General features: G+C 36.8%; 1 long non-coding RNA gene across 8 annotated transcripts in view; it reads right to left on the bottom strand.

Annotated features, from left to right (window-relative positions):
* The window catches only part of LOC103567277 (uncharacterized), a 55,329-nt gene that overhangs the window by 27,955 nt on the left and 8,865 nt on the right, over positions 1 to 18,509 (bottom strand). For 2 of the 8 annotated variants that reach the window (XR_011531773.1, XR_548677.2), the window contains exon 4: positions 13,439 to 13,553. The exons of 2 other annotated variants lie outside the window; for them this stretch is intronic. This is a non-coding gene — a long non-coding RNA (uncharacterized lncRNA). Of the gene's footprint in view, positions 1 to 11,644; positions 12,074 to 13,438; positions 13,554 to 14,395; positions 15,179 to 18,509 lie in introns of those variants that run through there. 4 more of the 8 variants (XR_011531776.1, XR_011531775.1, XR_011531778.1 and 1 more) reach the window with 3 other exon arrangements.

Raw genomic sequence — 18,509 nt, 5'->3', positions numbered from 1 at the left:
GCCCCTCTGCACAAGTCAGCTTGGGGAGACAGGATCAAAGTGGACTAAATTCTCTCTCAAGATATGGAGAAACATGTGCGACCCTTGGAAACACATCAAAGAGGAGGTTGGGCCATGTGTGTATATACGTGGACCATGAGAATGTTCTTCAATATTTGCCTTTGGGAAAGGACTGTGTCTTATGAGTTACATCCAGAACTGTGTAGAGCAGTGGTCGGCAAACTTGTTCAGCAAAGGGCCAGAGAGTAAATATCTTGGGCTTCATGGGCCACATACAGACTTTGTCACACATTCTTCTTTGTTTTTGTTTTGTTTTGCTTTTTATGATCCTTTAAAAATATACAAAACTTTCTTAGCTTGCAGGCCACAGAAAAACAGGCTGCGGGCCAGATTTGGTCTATGGGCTGTAGTTTGCCAACCCCTGGTGTAGAGGAACACCCCAGTTACATTGTGTGAACCTTGCCTTTTTGGTAAATTAAGAGACATTCAGGGAAGAAATAATTCTTTGCATCTACCAGTTTCTAGCACAGACCTTTATAAATAGAGGGGCTCAACAAATACCAGTAAGTAAATGATTTCACTATAAAGAAGGGAATTTTCAAATATTTTAAGTGAGTTAGTGTTGTCATGAGTCAGTTCTAGGAGTTTTCTCCAAACACATAGTGTTTCTTACAGTTTTCTCCAAACACATACTGTTAGTAACTCATCAAAAGAGATGGCAGGACTCACCATTTGTGGCCTGACATGATATGGAGAAAGTAGAAAGCCTGCCTTCCTGGATGGGAAGCAAAAGGGAGCAGGAGGTGTTTTCTTTTCCCCCTTATAAGGGGCCAGAGTACTTCTGGAAAGAATAGGCGTGAGGAGGTGGCAATAGCACCAATATTTCATGATCAGAACAAAGATGATAAGCATTAAAACCCCGTAATACCACAGACTTGAGATTTTTTTTTAATGTCCCAAATTCAGGGTACAACCATTGGGCAACACTGACTTTTATAAGAATAAATACAGTAAGTTCTCAATGAGCACATTTTTGTATATATTCCATTTGTGAAATGTCTATTTTAAAGGGAAATTTTATAGTGTCCTTAGGTTTCCAATATAAAATGTAGAACTCCAGTAAAGGTTTGAGGGCAGAATTTTATCTCTGGGTTGGTAAAATTATTTCCACTTAATAAATTGCCTCTATTTGGCTTATGCTTGCAGTGCCCCATGCCACTCACTGGCACCATGTAATGGCAGTAAATTAACATTCTCAGGTCTCTAGGATACCAGTGTTATACTGTCCTGATAGGGGTTTACTATGTGTTGAAAGAGTAGACAGCTCTGAGCGTGATATGAGGGGTCCCAAAAGAGTATCTAACCTCAAAATATTTCATTATTAGTACTCATGAGTGATATTAGGACTATAAAAGAAATTATTTCTCTAGGTTAATGCACAGAATCCATCAGAGTATCCTGTTAAAATAGAACACCTTGGGAAAAGTAATACACCCTAATTAACGCATTCTCATTAATTAAGAACCCAAGAGGGATCCACTTTTCAGGCCACTAAGCCTCCACTAGTCAGCAGAGGGGAAAGCCCTCAGAGCACAAGGTTTGATAGTGGAAGAGTTACGGTGACGCAGCACCTATAGGGGAAGTAGGGCAGGTAGGGCCAAAATGAGGACTCTGGGAAATGAAGAGAGATGTGGGCGAGGAAGAACGGAAAAGAAAGTGTGCTGAGAGAGGCAAGGGCATACACAATATACGAGTATTTCCTTTATAAAGTTAACCAAACTCAACCCTGGTGCTCTAAGTGCCACGAAGCTGCAGTTTAGTCTCCTCAGATACAAAATTCACTAAAGAGACTAGATGTTTCAGAAGTGGAAACGAGCTAGTTTATTAAGAACTGTAAGTACCTATTATAAATATTGCAGTATTCTAGGTGTTATAAGAGATGAAGGGGGAAAGAAACAAACATGTTCTGAGCACGTACTATGTGCTCACCCATTATTTAGTTACATCATCTAATCCTTACAACCACCCTGTGAAAGAGGAAGCAATTCCCTCATATTACAGATGAAAATTTAGGGTCAAATAGCCTGTTGATACAAGTATAGAGTTTAGAGATTAATAATACTTGATGCCAAGTACTATGTTGAAGATTTATATGCATCTCTTATTTAAACATCAAAGCAGCCCATGAAGTAGACATCAGTAGTTTTTAAAAATTTTACAGATGAGTAATCTGATGCTCAGTCAGGTTAATTAATTTGTTCAAGGTAAGTGAGGATGTTGACATTCAAACACACACACAGTTAAAGGTCTCAGCTTTAACTGGTGGATTACATTGCCTTGAAGATGAGAAGTCCTTGTCTTCTGTCCTTCGAGCAGTATTTCACATCCATGCAAAGTATGTTATATAATGTTGCTCATACGGTAGAATGAAAATGTAACAAACTCCCTCCCTTAGATTGCCAAATTCTTCTTTCCCTTCTCCTTTTCCTCCTCCTCCTTCTTCTAATGATCTAAACTCCCTTATGGGTATGGGCCCTCATTTCTAATTAGGGGTGAGTAGGAAGAGATGACAGGGAGAATACCTAATCATGCTGATTAAAAGTCTCTTAGGGGGCCAGCCCGGTGGCAGGTTGGTTAAGTTCACATGCTCCATTTTGGCAGCCCAGGGTTCACTAGTTTGAATTCCTGGCACGGACCTATGCACTGCTTATCAAGCCATGCTGTGGCAGGCGTCCTACATATAAAATAGAGGAAGCTGGGCATGAATGTTAGCTCAGAGCTAATCTTCCTCAAAAACAAAAAGAAAGTCTTTTAGACCCATTTCAGGTGAGTATTCATTTAAATCCAAGTTCAAATCCTTATCTGTTTCCTTTCTCTCTTCCTGTTTCCAAAGATGAAGTCTGTGTTCAAGAGGGGAGCAACTACATCCTTGTGGTGGTGAGAAGGTGCTTCAGGAGCCCAGATGGGTTATTTTGCCTGACTTGTCTTTCAGATGTTTTGGTTGGTTTCTGTAAAGACATTTATCCCACTTGACAATGAGGTACCAGATTGGCACCTCCTGTTGAAGTCTGTGAGCTCTTCTTCCTTGACTCTGGCTTTATCTGTCTTCACCCAATCTAGTTCCTGTCAGTGGTGGTGTCCAGCAACTGGTTCTATCATGGGGCACATTTGATGGCCATCAGACACCTGCTGGACACACACTGCCACAGCCTTCTGGCATCAGGGATCTTTAGAATTGCTATTTGCATTCCCTTATTCCTGAAGGTGGCTCTCTCCAAAACTTCTCCATGAGGTCCCCCTTCCCTGCTGAAAACTTTTTGGGTGAGGGTGGATGGAAGGGATAGGCTCCAGTGAGCTGGTCCTTGGATATACTACTATGTGACCCTCATAAGACAAATGGGCATTCAGAAATCCCTGCCAAGCTAACACTGGCTCCAGTGAAAACTTGGGGTTGATCTCCAGATTTACTATGCCATCTGTCATTTCTAACAGGCAGGGGAGGAGGGGGAGGGCTTCATGTCAGATGCTGTGTCTTTCTAAAAAGGTATTGAATGTATTTACCTATATGAGTTGAAAACATAGGTCAATACAAAATCCTAAACACAAATGTTTATAGCAGCTTTATTCATAATTGCCAAAATTTGGAAGCAACCAAGATGTCTTTCAATAGGTAAATGGATAAACAGACTGTGGTACATCCGTACAGTGAAATACTACTCAGTGATAAAAATAAAAGAGCCATCAAGCCAAAAAAAGACATGGAGGAAACTTAAATCCATATTACTAAGTAAAAGAAGTCAATCCAAAAAAGCTACTTACTACAAGATTCCAATCATATGACATTCTGAAAAAGGAAATAGTAAAAAGATAAGTGGTTGCCAGCGATTCAAAGGGAGGGAGGAATGAAGATGGAACATGGGATTTTTAGGGCAGTGAAGCAATTTTGTATGATATTGTAATGTTGGATACAAGTCTAAGCCTTTTGTCAAAATCTATAGAAAGTAAACACAAAGAGTGAACTCTAATGTAAACTACGGACTTTAGTTAATCACAGCGTATCAATATTGGCTCATCAACTGTAATAAATGTGCCACAATAATGAAAGAAGTTAATAATAGGGGAAACTGTGAGGGGAGCATAAGGAGGTACCGAGGAACCCTGTAAATTCCACTCCATTTTTCTGTAAATCTAATACTCCTCAAAAAAATTATTCTATTAATTTTTTTTTAAAAGCCATGGAACCAACCTCCATTGGGATCCCCTCAAGGGTATTTTTTTTTCCACACCATACCTTTCTAGGGTTTCAGGCTTGAAGGTGAGCAAAGACTTTGTGTCTGATCTCCTACCTTCTCCAGCCCTCTCTCCAAAAACCATCTCTGACTTACTCCTACTGGCTTTCAGGAACTTACTCTATGCCACATCCTCACATCCTCCCCCTTCCTGAGAAGACATTTGTCCCTCCCCCCTCCCACCAGGAGATGAAGGTGCAAGGGAACAGTGAAAGGAGCCATCCTATCAATAAGGAGGATGTGTAGGGAAATGCATCACAAATATTCCCAATTATATAGTAGAAAAATATTTGTAATATAACATAGGGCAGAAGCAAATAGCATGCCTATAAACATAATCATAAACTTTCAAGGACTTTCTAAAACTATGAAATATAAGATACATATAAAAAGTATATAAAGTATATACGAACACACTTCATTTGATGAATAATTGTAAAACAAACAAGTATGTAACCACCAACTAGGTAAATCAATAGAATATTTCCCACCATCATGAACGTCTTCACCCTTACCCCATGTGCCTCTCCCTGACCATAACTCTCTTCCTGTCCCCTAGAGGAAACCACTAATCTGATTTTTTGATAATCACTTCCTTGGTTTTTTAATAATTATGGAATTTTAAAGCTGGAAATATCATCAATAATCTTGCCCCACACATATTTCAGATGTGGCCTTTGATGCCAAGAGAAGGAACATCTTTCCAAAAGTCACACAAACTGGTGGTAGAGGACCAGAAACCAACTCTTCTGACTTCCGAAGCTTTTTGATATATGTCATGAATGCTTGGGAACAATCAGCAGAGGATGGCAGGGCGTGTGTTGGGATACTTGGTATCAATAGCTACATTTTATTGAGTACTCACTATGTACCTTACAACAACCCTACATATGCCATGCTATCATCTTTATTATTGTTATTATTAAATTATTGTACTTTGATGGGAAATTGATGAGGAAATCAAGACTTGGAGATATTAAGTAAGCTGCCAGAAGTCAGACAATTAGTATGTGGAAAATCTGGATTCTAATTTAGCCCCATCTGACTCCACAGCTTGGGCTCTTGTGCACTTTCTTTTCATTTAAAATCGTTGATTACTATTTCATTATTCTAAAAGTAATGTATTCTTTTGGTTAAAAAATCCAAGAGTTGCAACAGTTAGGAATGTGTTTGTCTACAATAGCAGGAAAACCCTATGAATAGTGTAGAGAGAAAGAAGCTCATCTGACTTATAGAGGAGAAGACTGGGTGAGGGGGGAGGCAGGTAGTAGAGGGCCATTCAGGGCAGATCAATGGGCACATTAGGGACCCAGGCTTTTTCCATTTTCCCACTTCATCATCCTTAGCCTGTAGATCTTTGTCCTCAGGACTGTTATGTCAAGGTGGCAAAAAACCATTGTATCTCTAGGTATTGCATCAACCTTCTTAGTAAGGAGAGGAAGAAAGGAGGAAGCAGGAAGAAGCTTCTTATGAGAAAATGACAGCTTTCCAAGAAACCCTTAACTTCTGTCTCATTGTCCAGAATTGTGTCACGTGGCCACCCCTAGCAGCAAGGGAGCCTGGAGAGATATTTTTAGAAAAGCACACTGCCACTCTGAACAGAATTGGAATCCTGTTATTAAGGGTGAAGAGGGAATGGATTTTGGGTAGGCAACTAAGATTGTCTTCCACAAATGTTATAAAAGGTTTCCAAGTGAAACACCTGGGTCTTTCTACTACATCCGGCTATCATCTTCCTCCCATGCAACAGTTACAGTTGGTTTTTGAGTCAAATTTAGAGGACAGAGTGGACATGGATGGAAGGAAAGAATGGAACAACTTTAATGATGCAGTAAGACACAGGTGCGAAAAAAAATAGAGATGAATCTGAGGAAGTAAATTGAGGGGCATAAGGTATGAATTGACAATGGGCCTTAAAGGTTGGGCAGAATAGTTTGGCTGCTATACAAAAAGACTAAGAAAGTCACTGTAGATTTTGAACAGAGGAGTGAAATATTTCTATAACAAGAAAATGCATATTTGTTGTCATACTGAGATTCTTAATCTCTTTCCAAGTTGAGTCAATATAGTTATCAACACTTTGCCGCTTACCACCTCCAGAGCAACATGCTGCAGAATATGAATAGATCACTGGAGCATGATTCACCATTAATTAACAGTATTATCCTTTTTGGTGATTTATAAAAGACAAAGGAACAATTACTGTTTAACTAGAAATCTGTGTAGCTATGAGTGTCTCTTGTTTTCTAAGTTGGTTTTGCAACTAGTTTCTTTTGAAAAGCCATATGGATATGATTTAAGCTTTAAAACGATCAGTTAATTCCATTCAGGTGCATTGTAAAATTCATTACAAAATACTTCCTCTCCTACTACTCAAATGCCTCAGAGAATATCAGTTTTATATTTTTTACTCATTTGAATTGTGAATGTCAGCAGTGCTAAAAAGGGAACATTTTTCAGAAGACATAACAAAGACTTTATACTACTTTTCTGAAATATTTTGAGATAGTGCTTAGTACTATTGGGAACTTGAGTACCAAAAGTCCAAAACTTCTACGGGAAGTTAGGAACTTGTTCTAATTCTTCACAATTTGAGGCTTTTTAGGAATCTCCTGATATTTAAGGAAGTAATTTTTCTGTGATTCTGTCTGTAAATGTTTTCTCCTCCTGTAACAACATGATTTTGCTGTAATGCATTTCGAGACCACCTCAACATATGAAACTTCTTAATTTGAAGACAGATTTTTCTTCAATGGTTTTTCATTTGTTTTTATTTTTTGTTGTAGAAAGTCATGATGAAAATTTATTTGTTGAAGCATTTTCTCTCCTGGCTTTCTTTGTGTTTCCACAATAATTTTAAATATGAAAATTAATGTTCGTTTATACATTTCACTTATTTTTACCACTGAACTTTTATATTATTTCCTATAAAGGATTCATTAATTTCTCAAATGTATTTGTCTATCTTGTTGACATTCTATTGATAAATTTTGATAGCAGCAGATCATATTGATAGCAGTGAGATCAATCTATATCCCACCAACCTGTAATGCATGACAATTTGACCAAAGGCTACACTGGCTTTTAACTTTGAGACACATACATAAAATTATAAATGTTATTTCAATGGAAATATAATCTACTTAAGAAAACACATTTTTTGCCACTGTAAAATTATTTTACTAATAGCCACTTATATTTTAAAATATGCATAAAGGCATACCTGGTAATATCTTAATAAAAAACATGTAATCTTCCTTATAAAAATAAAAGCTAGGGGCTGGCCCAGTGGCACAGTGGTTAATCGGACATGGCACCGCTTGGCAAGCCATGCTTTGGTAGGTGTCCCACATATAAAGTAGAGGGAGATGGGCATGGATGTTAGCTCAGGGCCAGTCTTCCTCAGCAAAAAGAGGAGGATTGGTAGCAGTTAGCTCAGGGCTAATCTTTCTAAAAAATAAATAAATAAATAAATAAAAGCTAAAGGAGACAAACAACCTCAAAATAAAAATAACAAAATAAAAATTAGAGTTTCCAGGGTTGGAACTCAGTGGAAAATCTCCTTTGGCCAGAGAAATAGACTACACAGTCCTGCTTCTGTTTTCAAGATTTGTCTTTCCATTGATGTCTATCATTAATTAATACTGCTATCACCAAAAATTTAGTCTCAGACATGAGCTGCTCCTCTCTTTAGTCTGGGCCAAAGATGACCTGTGATCCTTCCTTTAATATCAGGAAACAGAGTCAGGACTGAGATATTGAAAAACTTTCTATTAAAGATTGAAGGATAACCAAGTAAACCAAACCAAGTGATCTGACTCAGAAAACATAGCTTTTCCTCTAGGTTTGCAGGCCTATTACAATTCTGTGGAAGCCTAATTAGGTAGAGGAAAGGTAGTCAGATAAACTCTTAACATCTCAGGAGTTTGACACAAACTCCTATAGATGAGCATTTCTTGCTCTCCCGAGGCTCTTCCCACTTTGTACCACAGCCATCTTTCACATACCTTCTAAGACCTCAGTGTTTGGCTACATCATGACAGATGAGGAAAAGATTTGGAGGCTTGCCCCTGTGTGTGGCCTGGGGGGCAGTTACGGACCATGCAACAGTTGCTGTGATGGAAAGCACTGGAGACAAAGACAGGGGCTCCAAGGCTGCCATTTCCTCTTGAAGGTTAATGAAGCCTGTAGTTGGAGGTGGGATGTACTCCCCCCCACATTGGGCTACTTCACTCCACATCCTCATCACATTTTAAAACCTAGCAAGCTGTCCTAGTGAAATCTGTGGTCTTGACTGAATAGCTCCTAATGTTTTTCTCTCCTTTCTTCTAATAGAAGTTCTATAATTTTCTCACAAAAAGTTTAATCCATTTTCTTTTCTTTGTTTTTGTACTGTGAAGTTGTTTGGGTGAGTATTCATATTTGTCAGTCTATACTATTCTTGTAGTTAAAAAAAAATGCTTGACTGATGCAGGTCAGGATTATATCTGAAAGCAAATGACATAAAATTTCCTCATCTCCTTCTGACTGTTTTGTAAGCAGAGTAAAATCACTTTGCTGCTCCTAGATGTACAGGTAGAAGAACAGGCAGGGCCTAGAAGAGCTTACAAGTTGCTCTCCTTGAATGTAGATATCCTTCTCACTTCATTCCTCTGGGTCTGGAGGTACTTGTCTTAGCAAGACTAATGGCTAATTTTCTTGAACCTAGTTGGAACAAGAGAATGTGACCCTTCCAAGTAATGCATTTGTAACTTCTTTTTCCTTTCCTTGGAAACTTGAGGGGTACTTATTGGTGGGCTGAAATAACACCCTAAATCTTACAATTTGAAACAATTGGTTGAAAACTTCTTTGATCACGCATGGCTATTCTAATATAGTCACTCAAGATTAAAGTCAAAGGGGCCAACCATTCTCTCAGATTTCACTAAATCTCAAAACACAAAAGTTAGAAAAAAAGATAAGATATAATAGTTAATGAAGGTCAAACTGGATGCAAAATTAGGAATGAGTTAGGAAAAACATTTTACTTAAATATCCTGTATATAATATGACTAATTATCTTGAAAACTATAATGGATAATGATTACCAGAAGAAAACAGATAATTAACTGCATAAAGTATAAGGAAGGACAAAGAAAAATAATATTTTATCCATATCTAATACTGTCTAGGTGAGAAAATATTCTGATTCTAGTTAACTGATCCCAGATTTTACTCAAGAACTATCCAGAAAGGACAAAAGAATAACACAACAGGCCACAGTTAGTTGACATGAATTTCCATGGTTTAATACCCAACATCCTTAATTACTGCTCCCTAGCAACCTGATGGACAGTCATAATTAATTAAACAAACATTTATTGAAATTCTACTTTTGTAGTAAATATTTGACCCTTGAATTTTAGGAGCTTTTCAACCACTGAAAGAGACAGAAAAATAAAAGATCATATTAGAGAGGCATGGGGCTATGATGATGTAAACACAAGTGTACATGGAGAGGCATCTCGAATCAGCCTGGGGAAGTGGTGAAGGCCAGTGGTGGTAACAAGCTCAAACTCTAGAGACAGACTGGGTTTAATTTCCCACTCCATGATAAATTTTTGTATGACCTTGTGCAAACCCATTCATCTCTCTAAACATCAGTTTCTTAATCTGTGAAATGAGGAAAACAGGCACCTTTCCTAATGAGGTTTAAATGAGATTATGTATTAAAGCATTTGGTGTAATGCCTGTAGATTGTAAATGCTCAATTTATGTTGGCTAGTACTATTTACAGAAGAGATGATGCTTGAAATGAGTTTATGGGATGAGTGCGATTTAGAGAAGAGGGAAGTGGAAGAGAGCATTTTAGGGAGAGGCAATGACATGGGATAAGCACTGAGACACGAAACAGCATACCATCTCTGGGTAACAGCAAGTGGTTTATATCTATTCTATTTTAATTTACTTTCATTAAACCCAGCATGTCCTCACAGTTGGCATGCAGATAACATAAAAAGTTTGCTACAAACATTTGTAATCCACCTCAGGAATTCTTTCAGGTGTACCCTCCTCTCAAAACTCCTCTCCTTAATTAGCCTAGTTTCTGAATTCAGTTTGGCTCCCACCTTGTCTGCTCTTAATCTAACCCTCCATTTTGGGTTGTTTACTGCAGACCTGACTATGTACTTCAGGGGACGCACTCCAGCTGTTTGCCTACTGGCTCCATGAACTACAACCACAGTCAAGATATGCCTTACCATTGAACTGCAGCCATCCTCCTGGATACTCCCTAGCTAAGCCTGCCACTGATCCTTCACCACCAGACAAGGAGGATGACTAGACAACTTTCTAGAGAGATAGCCCAGTGCCAAATTATAATGAGCTTTGTGTGTTCAGCTTAGGAATCTGAACATTTTCCTAAAAACTATGAAGACCCACTGAAGAAATTTAAATAGAGGAAAGATGTGACCAGATTTCTATTTTAAAAAGATCATTCTAGTAGCAGTTCCTAGATCAGATATAGGAAAAACCATTGGGAGTGTCTGCTCAGGTAGTCCCAATAGAACGGACCTGTTCTAAAACAGTGGCAGTGGGAAAGAAGGAAAAACAGTGAGTGTGAAAGAGATAATGGACATAAAATGTCTTGGACTTGGTGACTCATTAGCCATGGAAGGTAAGTAATAGGGAGGAATCCAGGATTTCTACTAGCTCAGGCAACTAGAAGGGTAGCAATGTCAAAGAAAAGGAATACAGGATAAAAAAGTTAAATTTTAGGATAAAAACAATAAGGTCAAATTTGGAGTATGAAGATGATGATTCTTGTTTCCAGACTAAGTACATGTCTTCTATTAAAAATGAGTAATTCTTCTGTGCCAGAAGAATTCTATAGAAATCAGTGTCTGGTGATTTTGGATGCATGATTGCCTCCTAGAGGGCCTGATTATCATTGGATTAACTGATTGAACAATTCCAAAAGGTTCAACAATCATATGTTTTAATGTTTTCTATGTTAATAGGCATTTCTTTTAAAGCATTTTTTTAAAAGTTTGGATTGATCATTAATTCAGGCTGGCCTATTCATTTATTTGGAAAAAAAGATTTGTATTTGGTCAACTTATACAACCATTAGTACCCTGGAGGGGCAGCATAGTGAATTGCAGGCCCCTAATTGGGTGTGTACCCTGACGTTGGAAAAATTACTTAAGTTCTTTTGACCTTGTTTTCTCAAATATTTTTATAAAATGGAATTATAATAATACTTACCTTTTAGGGCTGCTGTGAGTATTGAGTAAATTTACAGTTCAGTGACTGGCACAATGAAAACCCTCAATAAATGTTAGCTATTACTATTATCCAAGATAATACAGCAAAAGTCCATTGCAAAGCATCTCATTTCACTATTGCACAGTTTTAGTTTCACTTGAGGTAAAATCATATTCCTCATGAAGATAGGCACAAAACATTGCAAGTTTATATGCTGCATTAATGTTTTTAAAACTATTTTTAACTAATAATGAAGGATATATATATATATATCACATTAATAACAGTATACATGTTGATAGATATAAACATAAGAGAAACATAGCAACAAGTGTGGTTAAAGTTAACATATGTTAAGAATATTTAAACAATATTTTGTATTTATATAGCACAAAGAGTCCAGAGTACTTTATAAGTTTACATTTTTTTCTGAATACTTGAAAAACTTCAATGATATTTCAAAACCTTCCCCAGAACCTTCAGGAGGTAGTTTGTCATGCTTAACTTCACAGAAAGAAATACAGACCATCCAAATACACCTGGCCATGATGAAACACAATTACATTAATTAGATCAATAAAAGTCTATTTATATGGAGAGAATTTGCTTTGATGAATAGTTGTTTTATCAAAACTTTACTATGTTAGAATTTTAAATAAGGTTCAGAGTTTATACAAATTCAAGTTTTGGCATTTCAATTGCAATCTTCCTATATTCACTTTTCCTAATAAAAAGTAGAATGTAGAATTTTAAACATCTATTAAAGTTATAAAAATTCAAAAACTAAGCTGCACTGCACAATGTATGTATCTATTCAGGAACTCAAACGCTATGATATTATCTCAGGTTACTTTACCAACAACCAAGTACCTCATTTTAAATTACAAATTCATGGTGAAACCACAGCATTGTTCATTGTTTATATTTCTTGGAGTGATCAACTTCAAAGCGGACTATTCCTTAAACTTTAAAAATTGCTAATCCTTTTACAGATCATTAAAGATCAAATATTGAAGCCCAGAGAGATGAAGTGATTTCCTCAAAATAACACTGTAACAAAGCTAGTTCTAAAACCCAAATTCAAAGTAAGTTCAGTAAACTCTTGTGATGCTAGATCACCACAAGAAAGTTGCATAGATAGTATGCAATTTCTTAATAGGAAGTGCAGCAGACTTCAAATAATCTTGGAGGCCATTAGTGAAAAGCTAAAGTTAGGGTAGTCTAACAGTAGTATCACATTAATGTGAGAAGTAAGGTATGTTTGACGAACATGATAACCTCTTTTCTTCCTTTAAAAATTTCTATTTGCATACTTCACAACTGGAAAAGAAAAAAAAGCCTAATTATATAGCCTCCAAGTTCATTTCAAACCCACGTAGAATTCACAAAATACACACACCCTTGAAGGAAAAAACCTACTGCACTATAGGAAATTAGAAGTAAAAAACCTTTTCATATTTTCTGTGGAGAAAAATTTATGAAATGAATAAATCAATTTGTGGGGAGTTGTAAGATTAAAAGGATTACAAACTGTGGACATAAAGGAATGACATTTCAAAGGAGCACAAGATTGGTGATTTTTTAAAAAAAAATTATAGTTTTAAAATTTTGTTTTGCATTTTAATTTCTATACCCTTACTTCCTAGTTTTTGACACAAATTCATTGTTGCTAATGTGTTTTGTCAAAGTGTTACTTATTCTCCTTTTTTTCATGCAGAGGAAAGTATATAAAGCGAGGTTTTAAAAATTTTTAAAGAAAACATAGAGTTTTCCAAAATTTTTCTCAGTGTCATAATCTCAGATTTAAATCTAGCAAAAAAGAAAATATCAAGCAATGGCATACTAATTCCTTTAGCAAACACAAAAACATTTTAAAAACTGAATTCAAATTCATTTTGATCTACCTTAAGCTCAGGACACCCAGAGACATTGACTGTGGATTAGCTGAAAGCTAGGCTTGAGAGTGCGGAGACCTACCGTTCCTTCTTCTGTTCATAAATTCATCATTATCCAACAACCCTAGGAAAAACGTATTCAGAGACTTAGACGAATGGCAGAGTACAAAAGATATTAAGAGGAAACTCCACTTACCAACAGTCAATGAAAATGATGACTACATAAATAAAAGTGAAGGAGGTTTTAATTGACCCTGGGAAGGATCTTGTACAGGACCCTCTTTTCCCAAGACCTCCAGTCCCCCATGTCTTCTTTGCCCTTCCCTTATACGACTGTTCGGTTTCTTCTACCTAACTCACATTTTCATTGAGGGTTGTGGCCTTCTGGTCTTGGCTTTGTGGAGGGGTTTAAGATTATAACTTTTCACCTCATGAGGTCCAAGGCTTTGTCTCCAGTCTCCAAGAGACCATTAAAATTGAAATTCTAGCTTATTAAGGAATGGTAGATTTCTCTCTTCAGCACTGGTTTACTTTTTTTGATTTGGGCTTTTGTTCCTCTCAAGGTCTTTGGGAATTTCCTTTACTTTCTTGCCAGCTTGGGAATGCATTTAATAAGCTGCTTTAAAATGCCTTATCCAGAATGTTTAGGTGTTTGCTGAGGAGGTTTATTCAGCTTACCTAACTCACCACATGATCAGAAATGGAAATAATTGTTATAAATCTAGAAAGTGTAAAACTATAATGTAATCTGAAAAATGGGAGTCAGAGAGAGAAAAACAGGATGAAAGAAGGGAAAATAGTATAATTTTTTCATCTTTTATTGTAGAGCGTCAATAGACACCATTTAAATTTGGGCTACAGATCCATATAAATACTGTGATTGACAGAGGAACTAAAACTAAGCATTGTAAACAGGACTTATCTCTGAAACCTGAGTGGGGTGGGGTGATGTTAGGAGAGGAAGCCTTTTGCTTTTTGAACAGGTGGAAGTAAAACTGTCTTTATTCACAGTAGGCATGATCATCTACAGAGAAAATCTAGAATTGACCAAGAAGCTACTAGAACTAATAAGTGGCTTCAACAAGGTATCAGGATATAAGATCGACATAAAAAATCAATTACTTTTCTGTGCACTAGCAATGAACAAAAGGAATTTAAAAACAATATTATTTACAATATCATCAGAATTACAGTATACTTAGGGGTAAATCTGACAAAAGATGTGAAAGACCTACATACCAAAAACTAAAAGTCATTACTTAGAGAAATTAAAGAAGACCTAAATAAAAGGAGAGATATATCTTTTTCATTGGGTCAGAAGACTCTATACTATTAAGACATCAGTTCTCATGAGATTAATCTACAGACTGAATATAATACCAATCCAAATCCCAAGAAGTCTTTCTGTAGAACTTGATTCTAAAATTCATACGGAAATGCAGATGACCTAGAATATACAAAACAACTTTGAAGAAGAAGAACAGAAATGGAGTTAATACCACCAAATTTCAAAATTTATAAGGGCAGCCTGGTGGTGCAGCAGTTAAAGTTTGCATGTTCCACTTCAGCAGCCCAGAGTTCGCCAGTTTGGATCCCAGGTGTGGACAAGTTACCGCTTGGCAAGCCATGCTGTGGCAGGCGTCTCACATATAAAGTAGAGGAAGATGGGCACGGATGTTAGCTCAGGGCCAGTCTTCCTCAGCAAAAAGAGGAGGATTGGCAGCAGATGTTAACTCAGGGCTAATCTTCCTAAAAAAAATTATAAAGTTACAGTAATCAAGATAATGTGGTATTGGGATAAAGATAGACAAACATACGAATGGAACAGAATAGAAAATCCCAAAATAGACCCATGCATGTATGAACAACAGATTTTTGACAAAGGTGGAAAGTCAATTCGATGGAGAAGGATATTCTTCTTAAGAAATGGTGCTGGGACAACTGGAGATCTGTTTAGAAAGTTGTGAACCTCAACCCTTATCTCACATCCTACACAAAAAATAATTCAAAATGTCTCATAGAGCCTAAATATAAGAGCTAAAATAACAGACTTTTGTTAAAAAAAACAGAGAAAAATCAAATGACCTTAGGTTAGGCAAAGACTTTTTAGATAAAACAAAAAAGGTACAAATCATAAAATACAATATTGATAGATTAGACTTCATCAAAATTAGAATCTTCTGCTCTTTAAAGGATACCTTTAAGGAAATCAAAAGGTAAGCCATGCACTGGGAGAAATACTTGCAAAATATGTATCTGACAAAGAACTTGTATCCAAGCTATGTTAAGAACTCTTATAACTCAATAAAAAGACAACCCAAAAAATGGACAAAATATGAACAGATATTTCATAAAAGAAGATATATGAATGGGCAGTAAGTGCATGAAACGATGCTTACCTTACTAGTCATTGGGATACAAATTAAAACCACAATGAGATATTATTACACATCCATTTGAACAGCTAAAATTTAAATGATATTTTAATCCTTGCCAAAAGGGTTGACAAGGATGAGGAGCAACCAGAATTTTCATACATTTCTGGTGGGAATACAAAATAATAAAGGCACTTAGGAGAGCATTCCAAGAGTTGCTTACAAAGTTAACAACCACTTACCATATGACACAGAAATTTCATTCCTAGGTATCCATCAAAGTCAAATGAAAACATCTGTCCACAAGAACACTTATACACTAATGTTCATAGCAGCATTATTTATAATAACAAAAAATTTGACAACACATTGTGGTGTATCCAAACAATAGAACACTACTTCACAATAAAAATAAATGAATTACTGATATACACAACAATATGGATAAATTTCAAAAATATCCTAAGTAAAAGAAGCTGGACCAAAAAAAAAAGCAAAAAACTTTAAATATTGTATATTTCCATTTATGTGATATTCCAGTAAAGGGAAAAATATAGTGATAGCAGATCTAAGTTTTCCTAGGGCCAGGGGTGGGAGTGAGGTAGGGTGTTAGAGAGGATTGACTGCAAAGAGCGACAAGGAAATTTTTGATGGTGATAGAAATGTTCAATAGCTTAATTGTGGTGGTGGTCAAATGACTGCATACATTGGTAAAACTTATCTCATTGTACACTTAATGTGGTTAATTTTATTCTATGGGAATTATACCTCAATAGAGCTGTTTTTTTAAAAACGAATATACACTTATTTCTACCCAAAGTTGGCATAATACTGATTACAAATGTACTTTTCAAATGGCTTTGTTAGCTGGAAAAATCGGTTACAAGAAGAAATTAAAAACCGTGGTAGGTATAAGGTCAGTTCAGTTCAAAAATCTCATCCTAAAAAAAGCTGTTCTTGAGGATCTTTACTATTTACAGACTGAAAGCAAATTGTGTGAGAGGCATCACAGGTCCTTTGCCTTCTGTATTCTGCCTTCAGAACTTCTTGCTGCACGTGGATAAATGGATCCCTTATTAATTGCCTTATTTCTTTACAGAATTATAGTGTGTTAATATCCTCTGAGTAGATCCAATGGCCTTTCTGAAGCCTTTTATGTGGCCAGATGGGAAGGGAGTAGAACAATATCCACTGGTCCAGTTTCCCCCTCTTTCCAAACATTAAAAAAAAAAAATCAAGATGCCCTCAAAATCCTTTTTTCTCCAGTTTCTCTAAGAGAGGGGTTAACAAAGCGCAGTAACACTCTTAAAGCTCTCCTGCTGCTAACGGGAGTGCAACAGAGACTGTCACCATAAGGACTGACTCCTGACTGCGAGCTGAGTCTTTCTCAAGAGAAATCTGACAATTAAGTGCAGAAGTTGCCCCTGGATTGCACCAAAGATTATCTCAGCTGGGGTTCTGAGAAGGACTCTGGCAGAATATGGCCCAGGGGAAGCCCCTTTGTGGCGCAGATCTAACACCTTCTTGCCCTATGGGGCTGATGACAGCCCGATAGCTAGGAAGCAAATGCATTTTAGATTCATTGAGTTTCACAAGACGCCCTCCAAAGTGAAGTTTTTAAAAATGAAGTTTGGAAAGAGACACATTGTGAGTAAACAAAACTGTGGCAAATTTTAGGCTAAAATAAGCAATAAAAATATTATTGGTATGTAGAAAACTTTACCAAAAAGTTTTTCATTTTGTTTGCCTTCTCCCCCTTGATAGACTGTGTAGCACTGTTTCAAATTCATGTAAGATTCTCCTTTTTTAGGCTGTAGCTTTCAAAAATAATCCTGTTCCCTATACAGGGGAGGCTGGGTATAGGATCAGAGACTAGAGAGAGGCAGCTCAACATAGTGGTTAAGAGGGCAGACTAGGGTCAGATTCTCTTAGTCTGGTTTAAATCCCAAACCACAAGGTGTGTTGCTTAGGGAAAATTATTTAATCTCTCTGTATCTGTTTCCTTATGGAGGATAATAATAGTATCTACATATAGAGTTGTTACAGGATTAAATGAAATAATACACATAAAAAATTGAGAACAGTAACTAGCATATAGAAAATGCTTGTATTAATTAGGATTCATTTCACCTGTGACACAGAAAACAGGATGGCTGTTTTCTTTCTCATGTAAATATAGATAGTACAGGGCAGTATAGTGGCCTCACAATCACTAGGGACTTATTCTCCTATTCTGTTGCCCCATGTACTTTGTTTGGTCCAAGTTTGTGGCATCCTTGTTCTAAGCAGCAGGATGGAGAGGGGGATGAAAGGATAAAGGGGCAAAAGGACACAAGCAAGGTGCCTCTTAAGGAAGATTTGTTAGAAGTGGCCCCATGAACACTTATGAATGCCTCCTATTGACCAGAGGTTAGTCACAAGTCTCTGTCTAGCTTCCAGCGAGGCTGGAAAGGAAAGTCTGAAAAGGTCATTTTGCAGAAGAGGTCCAGCAAAAACAGGAGTAATTCTGCTACAGAGGAAGGAGAGAAGATAACTAGTAATCTCTGTCAGAGTGCTCAATAAATGTTAGCTATTGTAGTTACTTTGTTACCTTATGGCTTCCCCCTCAGTCTCCAGACCCTATAGTTCCTCCTAGCTCATGTGATTTCTTTTGTACATGCCCCTCCACTTTAATGTGCCACTGAAATTTGCATGTTTATAAAACT

The sequence above is a fragment of the Equus przewalskii genome, chromosome 22 (genome assembly GCF_037783145.1).
Source record: "Equus przewalskii isolate Varuska chromosome 22, EquPr2, whole genome shotgun sequence".
Lineage (NCBI taxonomy): Eukaryota > Metazoa > Chordata > Mammalia > Perissodactyla > Equidae > Equus > Equus przewalskii.
Note: the sequence above shows the minus strand (reverse complement) of the source record. Positions and strands in the feature narration are given on the sequence as shown.